Source organism: Elaeis guineensis, chromosome 6, assembly GCF_000442705.2.
Source record: "Elaeis guineensis isolate ETL-2024a chromosome 6, EG11, whole genome shotgun sequence".
NCBI lineage: Eukaryota > Viridiplantae > Streptophyta > Magnoliopsida > Arecales > Arecaceae > Elaeis > Elaeis guineensis.
Window position 1 is genome coordinate 2348693 of NC_025998.2, and position 12961 is coordinate 2361653.

A 12961-nucleotide genomic window follows, 5' to 3' on the forward strand; every position below is an offset into this window, starting at 1 on the left:
GTCTTGTGAACCCAAGATGTCTCTGTGATTAGACAGCATCTGCAACTGGAACTAGAGCCATAAAACGATGTAAGCACAACCATTTCTGTTGATTTGTGGCGACACGAAGGTATAATATCTACTTGGTCTGGTTGCAAGTCTTGCATATCTCAAAAGAGAGTCTAATAATAGCCAAGGTGGTGGTGGTGGTGGTAAAACATTTTTGTAACCGATGCATCGGCATTTATCAAATGCTCTTGTAATAAATCGTCATGAGATTGCAATCACCTATCATTCTTGAAATTGGATTCTATGAAGAGGGTATAAATTTGCAGTCATCTATGAAATAATCCTTGGAGTAGTCATTGGATAACCCTCTCCCGCAAATGCCGTTGAACTTGCACTCCGGTTCCTCGAGCATCAAACCGGTCGCAAGGACCAGCGGCCTTTGGAGCGGGGTATAAGAACATATTATGTATTCAGCTGGACCGGACCAGGACCGACGTACTTGTACTGATGCGTGCCTCAGCTAAAGAGGATGGAGAGAATTTATCATCTTAATCATCTCGATATTACTCTTAATTGCATGATAAACATTTTTGGAAATGAATGTTTTCAAATGAAATCCCATGCACCTTCAACCGGTTGCTGGTGTACAGCGTGGGATGCACGCTGACGACGGTTTAATAGCAAAACAAGCCGAGCACAAGCTGCATCCAAGGGTTCGCTTGCCAAGGCATAGCTTATAAATTCTCTTGCATCATTGGATGACAAGCGAAGCTTGTTGGTATGTGCATCAGCTCAGGCGGTCGAGCCCAGCACTCTCGTGGCTTTAATTTGAAAGGTCAGCTCGGCCTGTTTATGGTTGTGAAAAAGCTAGTGAATTATGTAGTTGCAAAGGCAACAAACGATGGTGGTGGAACAGGCATGGCTGGTAGAGGCTGGCGTGATAGTTGAAGTGGGTGAAATAATGATAAGATTCGAAAGAAGATGAGAGCACGCTGGCCGTCCTCAACCTTGACGGTTTGAGTTCTTGGAAGCTGATTAAAGAAAGACTACTTGGTTCAGGTGAAAGAGAGAAAAGAAAATGGAAACCTGGAATATATATATATATATATATATATATATATATATAATCTTCAATGCCAATGTTGAAAGTCCTCTATGTTGTATGTAGGACCAAATATGATGCATATACACGAGTAAATCGATAAGAGCCCGAGCAAATGTTGTTTTTAATTTAAATTTATTGTGGAGATGTTTTTTATTTCGACTCCTGCGTTCTTTAACAAATTTTCTCATCAAAATAATCTCATTCAACGGCAGGATTTGCGGGAAATTCGCCATCGGTCACCATCCGGATGGTGACCGGCAACAAAGCCCTATCTTGGTCTGCATTTGTGCAATTTGCAAAACCTAAGCAACCGCTCCCTCAAGACAGGATGTGCACGTCAACTGCTCACAACTGCAGCAGGGTTACAGCACATCGGTCTTTATTCAGAAGGAAGATCTCATTTGAGTCATCCATGTAGCGATGACGGAATACTCAACACACGCGAAACCAACCCCTCACTTCTTTTTGCCTTTTTTTTTTTTTTTTAAGCTTTTTGCTGTTTGATATATTATTTTTTTTATATTTTTTGGGATACATGTGAGCATTCACATCATTCCAGCGTGACTACAGTACAAAAATTAAAAAACAAAAGATCCTGCACGTCTCGTCCAGTCATCAAATCCAATTTTCAGTGTATTCGACAACATATGTTGTCATCTAATCTACTTTATTGTTTATCTTTCGAAAGATATGCCAAACTAACATCACGTTGAAATCACCAAAGAAACTCCAAATATCATAGAAGACTGGATTGGCTTTTAATTATTTTTTATCCCGGATCTAGACGGTAATTATAACAGAATCTTTCTTTATGAAAATTTTCTCCATCCATCAGGCAAACTAGAGCGCAAGATATTTAGATTTTGGTCAAGATCCGTCGAACAAAATGCAGAATGAGGTGTTAGAAAAATTGAGATCATTTGGTGTGATCCATTGCAATCATGGTGCAAATTCTATCTGACGAGCCTTGAATCACCCATGACTAATTTAATTAATGAATCCCCTGTCGGTAATTCGTTTGCTGTTGCACCACATTTCATTTCTTTTGAATGCATCTAAAGTGGAACTACAAAATGGTGGCTAGTGCTTTCAAATTGTGTTGAAAATATCTTCAGATCAACCAATGTGATCTCAGCTAACATACATTAATGTATTAAGTGGATGACTATAAGATAAGTATGATCAAATATCAATAAAGAAATAGGGATGATGGTGGTGCAGTTGAGACAATGATATAATTTATTCAATGAGACGCAGCATTTGTATCATTGGATAGTCTGATGCATCTGCGAGAATCGCATATTGACAGCTTTGAGGTGCCTTGATGTGTGCAGTCACGAGAAGCACACAAGATGATATTTTACTGATCTCTAGTTTAGGATAACCAATGATTCCATCATGGAGCTAGTTGGCTACTTTGGGTAGGTAAGGCTTGGAAGTATAGAAGTGAGATATATCATTAATTTCCAAGATCTGATCAGAAAGCATAACTTCAAAAGTCATTGCTTTCCCATATAATTTCAGCATTAAAATGGAACTCTCGCATAGTAGGAGAGCATGACTATCACTTGGGATCCAATGATATTGGGGACCCGTAGCAAACTGATTAAATTAAAATTTTCTTTTTGAATAATAATTTGACTTGGTGAGGCATATCTTCCAATTCATGAGAAATTAGACAATAGATGACCAACTGTTGTAGGAGTTAATATCTAACTCCTATATGAGTTTCACTCCAATATAATGTCACTTGTTATTTTTTTCTAAAAAAAATCTTTATTTCTACCTGTATGAGAAATGCAGTTTAGATTTGAAAAAATAAATCTCACTAGTATAAATGGAAGGATAAACTAATGAGAAATATTCAATTAAATTTAAACATAAAAGTAACTATTCATTTAAGTTTCAAACAAAAAATCCTCTCTATTTGAAATATAATTTAAAAGCAGCTACCTAAATGAGATGAAATGATCTAATTATCTTTGCAGTTATAAAGTAATATTATATTATTATAAAATAATAATGTACTATTATAGAACAGTAGTTATGGACCGGCCCAAGTAACAAACCCAACCCACAAAGCCCAAAAAAAAAAAAAGGGGAAGAAGACTCCCGATTGGAGTCTTCTCCTTCTCCGATTCCGATTGAAAATCAGAGTCCTAGGGCCATTGAAGGACCTAGGATGAGCCCTATAAGAACCCCCCTCCTCTTCTCTATGAGAGGACATAGCAATCACTGATGATCGTCGGTGTTTCCTCTCCGATTTCTCCGATTGAAATCGCGGCCCCTCGATTCGTGCTCCCGCAATTTCTCGCCGACAGGGTCACTGGAGGATAAGGTAAGCCCTTCTTCCTCTTCCTCTCTCCTCTCCCTTTCTTTCGTGCCCGTGTGCACGATCGTCGGCGATCGGAGTCGTCGGATTTTGTTGCGGAAGAAATCTCTATTTTTGCCCTTTTTCTTTGATTTTCCGATGCCGATGGTCACCGCCGACCATCGGTTTGGTCCCTCCAGGCTATGGGATCGTCGTCCCCTTGTCGTCAGCCACCGCCATGCCGGTTGCGGCCCTTGGTCGGTCGAGCAAAGGAGGGGACCACATGGTCCCCTGTTTCAGCCCAAGGCAACCGCGGGAAGAAGAAAAGAAAAAGAAGAAGAAGAAGGAAAAGAAAAGAAAAAGAAAAAGAAAAGAAAAAGAAAAAAGAAGGAAAAGAAAAGAAAAAAAAGAAAAGAAAAAGAAGAAGAAAAAATAAAAAAATAATAGAAAAAAAATTATATAAAATAATAGGACTCTCTCTCCTCTCTTTCTTGTGAGGAAAAAGAAAAAAATAAATAAATAAATAATGATATAAATAATAAAATATGAGAAAGAGAGTTTCTCTCTCTTCCCTCTCTTCCTTCAGTCTGAACTAGTATTTTCTCTCTCTAAAATTAGACTTTCTCTCTCTACTTTTTCTCTCTAAATTATTTTTCTCTCCTAAGATTTTTTAAAATTTTGAGAAGAATGATGATGAATTTAAATGATCATAATGATGAATTTTTGATCTGCGATCGTCGGATGGTATACCGACACCCATTTGATCAGATTAGATATTTTTAAGATTCTATTTTTCATGATTTTATTAAATTATCCATATGATAATCTCAGCATGATTTGATCTAATCGATCGGATTTATTGAATCATATCGTCTGAGAGTCCAAGATGAATTTTTTTCTCTAAAATCTTCTCTCTAAAATTTTTTTCTCTAAGATTATTTCTCTCTCTTGATCGATTTATCAATGAAATTTTTTTTAATATTTCTGATCTGATTTTAATGAAGAATCTTGATCCATGATTGTCGGACAGCGTACTGGAACCACCTTGATCAGACCATGAATCTTTAGATTTGATCGTCCATGATCCCGATCTAGCCATGATTTGATTTGATCATGTTGATTTCATCAATCGAGATATTGGACCAATCTAATATTGGATTTTGTCACCTGATCAATTCAATTGTATCTCATGAATTCTCTCTCCATTGATTTTCTCTCTCTACTTGATTTTATGAAATCAATGAAGAAACCTTGGTCCTATCACTTCAAATCTGATTTGATCTGATAGTCAAATTTGGATCATCTATGTCCTAATTAGATTTCGATTAGATGAAATTAGATGATCGGACCCAATTTAAATCGTTGAAATATGGTATTCGTATTCTTTCTGATTATTGAATTTGATCTCGTATAGGTATCGTTGACATCTGATAATCGGATATTGTGATATGGTTTATGAACTGAAAAATTTTGAAAAAATTTTATAGAATTATGTAGATTTATTGGAATAGTTTGAGGTAAGTAATGTTTCACTTTTTTTAGATTTATCGATAAATTATAATATATTTTTTCGATATGATTTGTGAAAAGATGCATGAATTGGATAAATGATATTTTATTATGAAAATATCTTATTCGAAATGTTATGATGAAGCATGATTGAACATACTGATTTCATGATGCATTATATTGATTTATTTTGATACTACATGATTATAGGTTTTCTTATCAAATTAGAATATGAAATATGATTTATGAAGAATTTTGATATAAGAACAATATGAATTGACAATCTGACTATGTAAAGGACTCCACCAATAGGGGCATATACGTTGGCAATTGAATTATCTGAAGGTTTATGTCGTCAGCGAGATCAGCAACATGTCGCCAGAGAGACCAGCGACAAATCGTCAAAGAGACCAGCGGTTCCGAAGGACTTTACTGCTAGATGATTCGCAGCTCATCGCAAGAAGATACGCGGTGTTATGATCCTGCCACAGGAAAAATATGGTCATAGCTCATGGTTGACAAAAAAATTTAAGAATAAAAAAATTAAAATCTCGAAAGAAACTCAAATTTTGAAAAAGACATGAATTTGCATGAATTATGTTGCATAATCGAAATTGATTTCAAATTGATGAACTCTATATGTTTATTTTCTATAAATGATTATTTACTTAAATATCTGATGAAATCTGTTGAAAATGTTTATTACTTACTGGGCTGTTTAGCCCATTACCTCCTATTTTACTGTTTTTACAGATGTTGAGGAATTAAGATGATACAAGATATGAATGGAAGAGTGATCAGAAGTAGAATCTCCATACTTTTATTTTAGGTTGAAAGTCTTATTGAATTTGATGTAAGGCCTATGAATCATTGTTGAATTCATTGAGATATTAAAGAAAAATTTAGATTGATATATTTTGAATTTAAATTATTGACTAATTATTCCACTGTTTTTTAGGATAGCATGATAAGATGCCTTGCATGCTTATGGGAAGAGTTTTCTATGAGTATGCGGCGGTTGTCATGACCCTCGATTCACAATCTCGGATTGGGGGCGTGACAATTAAGGTGGTATCAGAGTATAAGTGAATAAATTATGAAACATAAAATCAGATATAGAATGAGTGTAAGTGGATAGACACTAGAATATTATGGTGTAGATCTTTGATGATTGTAGTGGAAGAAATTTTATAATTTTTTATTAATTATTGACATTATGTATAAGAGGATCACAAGAGATTATGACATATGGAGTTTGAAATATGATGGATAATCTATAGATCATGATATGATTAGTTAGATCTTGATCAAAAGTAATCACAAAAGGATGACATAAAATTTTATTATACATTGTGGTTATTAATTTGATCATTGGTTATTCAAGTGAATCGTAAGTTCAAATTCGATGTGAGAATAATACTATGATATTACTTCTAGTTGAGAAGTTGACTATTATTGGCAAGATAAAGATTTGATGATAAAATGTTGTTCCAAGATAGACAAAAAAAAAATCTTTTGTGATGCTTGATTGAAATATTTATCGAAATTGATTTTGATATGTGGATTATATATAAAGTGGCATATTAGGATTAATACATATTTGAGGATATTGCAAAGAAACTTATTTCTTATGGATGAAATGGATTATGAGATTGTAGGATATTCATTGTACCGAAATCTTTAATCATCATCCTTGGATCTAAATAATAGATCTTATTGTGTCTCTTGGAGACTATATGATGTGTATAAAATTTTAATTTAAAGATTTCGTATCTAAGTTGATCAAAGGATTTTCTGATATTATTGTTGAGGTTGTTAATGAAAGATTGATATTTTTAGATTAAGATAAAAGATATGATTTATATTTATTTGAGATTATGGGATCCATGTGAATTTATAATTTAAAATTTTGGATTTAGGAATTGATACGGAGTTCCTTTGCTTTTGTTAACGAGGTCCCTAATTGAATCTACTATTAAATGGAGATTTGATTTTTGAGGCTTGTATGATTGTTGTAAAAGGATACTTGATAGATATTAAGGATCTTGATGATAGAAATTTTAAAAAAAATAATGATTTGAAATTCTTATATATTCAGATTATGTCCAAATTTAGTGGAGCATCGAAGGATTTTCTCGTTGATTTGACTTATAAGAATTTTGATTTGAAAATTATCGAATTGAATTGATATGAGAATTAAGATTTGATTCATATTGATTATAGTAAATCTATATGGTTATAAATATGATATTGGATTCGAGGGTTAATCAAGATTATTGTACACTAGTAAAAGTATGAATGAGAATTGAAAGTTAATCTTTGACTTCAATTGAAATTTAAAATTTTAGATCTTTTCTATTGATAAGATAAAGAAATAATTTGATCAAAATTTTTTTGGTGAACCTAAGAAATTTTGATTGTTAGAATAGAGTGCGCAGCAAAAGCATGGTGATCTGAATTACTTTGAGTAAGTCAAGAATGTTGACTCTTTGAGTTAAAGAATTATAATAGATGATATTATTTGATACAAGAAATTCATTGATATTGGAAAGAATAATTTTTGGATATCCCTAATGTGATTTTCAAAAGTAGCACTTCCATCTACTATGCTATAAAAATATTTAGCATCCTAATTCTAGGATGAGTGGATCCTTGATTTTTGATTTTAGATTTAGAATATTTAGAGATAAATTTTTTCTATCCTAGAATTAAATTTTATAATTCTCTATTTATTAGAAAGAATTTGAGATTGTTTATCAAATAATGATTTTGATCTTAGATTATTATACTCAAATATTTAACTTCAGGATATAATAAAATTTGAAGTTTGAACTCTTTTGATCATTATTATTTCTCTGACTGAATGAAAAAGATTGAGGTTATCTATTGATATTGATGATTGTTCTACAAAAGATGGATTAGAGTTATTTATAATTTAATTTGATAATGAATCGATTAATTAATAGTAGTTAATGTTTAGATAAAAAAAATTGATTCACTTAAAATAAAGACATTGATTTTGATTATAAGAAAAAAATAGTTTTGATTTAGATTAACTTTTGAGTTATTAATTTTTTCTTATGGAATGACTTAATGATAAAATTTACTTCAAGAATTAGAATATTTAAGAGTTTGAGGATTTGAGTAAGAAAATTTCGATGACTAGAAATAGTGATATTGATTCTAATCAACATTGGTGATATTGATTTTTATAAAATGACTTAACGATAAAATTATATCGAGAATTAAAATATCAAAAGTTTGAGAATAAAATTGAAATGATAAATCTTCAACTTTTGAAGGTACGAATAAGAAAAAATACTTTTGAATTTTGATTGATTAGGATGTCATTATATGATTCATAGAAATATGTTTTCCTGTCTTATGATGGGTTGAAATTAAGAGTGGTTAATATTTTAAAAAATAAATAAATAAATGATGATGAAAAATAAAATTTTATTCAGAAATTAAGATATTAATTTTTTCTATTCACAAAAGATAGATTTGATTTTGATCTAGTCATGAGGTATTGAACATTATTTTATAGGGAATGAGAGCATAATTTTAAAATCTTGAAATATAAAAAATCTTTGAGATGTTGGTCTTGATAAATAAGAAAATGAATGGTTCTGTTTCAGATCGATATTTGATGTACCACTTTTTTCTTATGAAATAATTTAAGAATAAATTTATACCAAGAATTAGAATATTGAAATATTTGTGGATGAGATTCAAGGAACTATGAAGACTCAAGCAAAAAAAATTTCGAGGATGAAATTTTTTTTAGAGGAAAAAATGTTATGGACTGGCCCAAGTAACAAACCCAGCCACAAAGTCCAAAAAAAAAAAATAGGGGAAGAAGACTCCCGATCGGAGTCTTCTCCTTCTCCGGTTCTGATTAAAAATCGGAGTCCTAGGGCCATTGAAGGATCCTAGGATGAGCCCTATAAGAACCTCCCTCCTCTCCTTTGTGAGAGGACATAGCAATCACCGATGATCACCGGTGTTTCCTCTTCGATTTCTCCGATTGAAGCCGCGGCCTTTCGATTCATGCTCGCCGCGATTTCTCACCGGCAGGATCACCGAGGATGAGGTAAGTCCTTCTTCCTCTTCCTCTCTCCTCCCCCTTTCTTTTCATGCCTGTGTGCGCGATCGCCGGCGACCGGAGTCAGCAGATTTTGTTGCAGAAGAAACTTTTATTTTTGCCTTTTTTTTTTTCGATTTTTCGATGTCGATGGTCACCGTCGACCATCGTTTGGTCCCTTCGGGTCATGGGATCGTCATCCCCTTGTTGCCGGCCACCGCCATGCCGGCTGTGGCCCTTGGTCGGCCGAGAAAAGGAGGGGACCACATGATCCCCTGTTTCAGCCTAAGGCAACTGTGGGAAGAAGAAAAGAAAAAGAAGAAGAAGAAGGAAAAGAAAAGAAAAAGAAAAAGAAAAGAAGAAGAAAAAGAAAATAAAAAAAAGAAGGAAAAGAAAAAGAAGAAGAAAAAATAGAAAAAAAATAATAATAGAAAAAATTTATATAAAATAATAGGACTCTCTCTCCTCTCTCTCTTGTGAAGAAAAAAGAAGAAGAAAGAAAAAAAAATAAATAAATAATGATATAAATAATAAAATATGAGAAAGAGAATTTCTCTCTCTTCCCTCTCTTCCTTCAGCCTGAACTAGTATTTTCTCTCTCTAAAATTGAACTTTCTCTCTCTACTTTCTCTCTCTAGATTATTTCTCTCTCTTAAGATTTTTTAGAATTTTGAGAGGAATGATGATGAATTTAAATGATCCTAGTGATAGATTTTTGATCTGCGATCATTGGACGGTACATCGGCACCCACTTTGATCAGATTAGGTATTTTTAAGATTCTATTTTTTATGATTTTATTGAATTATCCACATGATAATCTCAGCATGATTTGATTTGATCGATCGAATTTGTTGAATCATATCATCTGAGAAGTTCAAGATAAATTTTCTTTCTCTAAAATCTTCTCTCTCTAAAATTTTCTCTCTCTAAAATTATTTCTCTCTTTTGATCGATTTATCAATAAATTTTTTTTTAATATTTTTTATCTGATTCTAATGAAGAATCTTGATCCATGATTGTCGAACAGCGTACTGGAACCTACCTTAATCAGACCATGAATCTTTAGATTTGATCATCCATGATCCTGATCTAGCCATGGCTTGATTTGATCATGTTGATTTTATCAATCGAGATATTGGACCAATCGTAATATTGAATTTTGTCACCTGATCAATTCGAATTGTACCTCATGAATTTTCTTTCCACTGATTTTCTCTCTCTACTTGATTTTATGAAACCAATGAAGAAACCTCGATCTTATCACTTCGAATCCGATTTGATCTGATAGTCAAACTTTGGATTGTCTATATCCTAATTAGATTTTGATTAGATGAAATTAGATGATCGGATCCAATTTAAACTGTTGAAATATGGTATTCGTATTCTTTCTGATTATTGAATTTGATCTCGTATAGGTATTGTTGACATCTGATAATCAGATATTGTAATATGGTTTATGAACTGAAAAATTTTGGAAGAAAATTTATAGAATTATATGGATTTATTGGAATACGTTCGAGGTAAGTAATGTTTCACTTTTTCTAGATTTATCGATAAATTATAATATATTTTTTCAATATGACTTGTGAAAAGATGTATGAATTGGATGAATGATATTTTATTATGAAAAATATCTTATTTGAAATGTTATGATGAAGCATGATTAAACATATTGATTTCATGATGCATTATATTGATTTATTTCGATACTACATGATTATAGATTTTCTTATCGAAATTAGAATATAAAACATGATTTATGAAAAATTTTGATATAAGAACAATATGAATTGACAACCTGACTATGTAAAGGACCTCGCCAATGGGGGCATATACGTTGGCAATTGAATTGTCCTGAAGGTTTATGTCGCTTGAAGCGAAAATTTAGTGCAGGGGCAAAATGATAATTTTAAAACTTTTTCAAAATTATTATTTTACAACGAAATTATTAATTAATCTCATTAATTAATATTAATTAACCCTACACTAGGATCTAAATATGATACAACAGCATGCATTTAAATTTGAAATTCAAATTTGAATCAGTAAACGTTTTACAGTACTGTGTTCAGAACACATCACCTTTTGCGGGTAGTCGATCACCGCAATCTGATCACCGTCGGAGGGCTCTGATCGTCACGTCGCAGCCACCCAACTGTCTGGCCTCTGCGGATCGTCCACACGAAGCTCCCGTCTGATCAGCTCCTCACGAATGCTAGTTCATGATTTCACCCTTTTGATGGCAGATGTTGATCGAACTCCTTCGATCGATGTGTGCCGACTTCTCGGATGCTCCGGATCGTCTGCACAGTTACTTGAGAGGCTGATGGATCTCTCTCTGAAATTTGGTGGACTCACGACACTCGTGGCACACCAATCTCACTTCCCGAACCCTAGGTAGAAACCCTAGGGTACACACCAAAAACCCTGCGCCCAATTTTCTCTCTTTTCTTTCTTTTTCTCTCGGAAGGTTTTGGACCTTCACCTTACGCAGAAGCCTTCCTCACGCCCCAAAGTTTCTCTCCTAATTTTTCTACGGACGTCCCACCTTTCTCCTCTTTTTAAAACAACGTCGAACGTGTCTTATCCGCGTGAGAGGATAAAGACAAGAGGTTACACATTTGAATTCAAATCAAATTTGAATTCAAACGAAAACCAACTTATCCCTATCCTTTTGGGCGTGAGAAGAGAAGGGGCGTGGCTCTTTGTGCGTGGAAAAGTTTCACGAGAAACCTTTTCTCATGTAAGTAATGTGGCGCACAAAATCGCTAAGGATGAAAGGGCAAGTGATAAGTTATCCATTCAAATTGAAACATGCTTTGAATTTGAATGGCTAACTAATTAATTTATCCATCCATATGGCGCACAAATGAGGACGTGGGGAAGGATTTTACGTGAGAAAAATTTTACGAGAAGTTTCTTCTCGTGAATTCAAATGGGTGCAAGGAAGTTGGGTGACGCTGGAAATTTAAAACAAGGTGGTTTGATTCAAATTGAGCCAACCTAGTTTAAAATAGGTTGAGCACAATTAGACCAAATTAAACTCAACATAATTAGGCTTAATAAAATTCTAATCAAATCAGGAATTAACTAAACCTAACCCCTGATCAAATCAGGGACTAAACCACCTTAGCGATTAGGTCAACATTTAACCTAATCGGGTCAATCCAAACTGAATCTAATTCAATTGGACTTGATCCAAAAATAATTACTCAATCAAATTGAGTTAATTAGTGATTAAATCACTAATTAAACCTCTCATAAATATTGAGTCCAAATTCGATGGGCAATCAGGCATCAGAGACCATCGATATGAAACCCTGATCAAAGAGTTCAAATTTCAAATTCAAAATTCGAAATTCAAAATTTTGACCCCGGTACCCAAAATGTGTGAAACTCATGATTAGAGAATCCTAATTCTCAATCATAGAGTTCCAGATAGATAAGACTCATAATCAGCCATCAGATCAGAAAGGAACCTCTAATGTGTGTGACCCCGCAGGTTCGAACCTAAGCCGGTAGCACAGGAACCAATTTCTGTACTAATCGAAGTGACCATCTAGCAATGGTACCCGACGACCGGATAGGTCGAATAATCGCAATCGCAACATTCAGAACCTACGTGAATATGGTTATCGTATAATTCATCCCTTTTGACCCCTGTGTTTAGGATGACTCAGGGTTAAACTGTCAACCCTGATGATATCATCCGAATCGTGCTCAACTCAATTAGTCCTGTGACTCCTCACTAGGACTACCCTGGCCAAGGTTTTGCTAAATTGAAACACGACTGTATACAGCTCCTAAACTGGAGTGGTCAATCCCATCTTGACACACGCACCGACAAGTCAAGTACTTGACTACACCCAGCAACCTTCCGTCACTGAATTAGAAATTCAGGTAGTCCAGTGCCTAAGTGCAGTGAGTTGCTTGCAAGTCACCGTGGCGGTCTCAGGTCGGAGG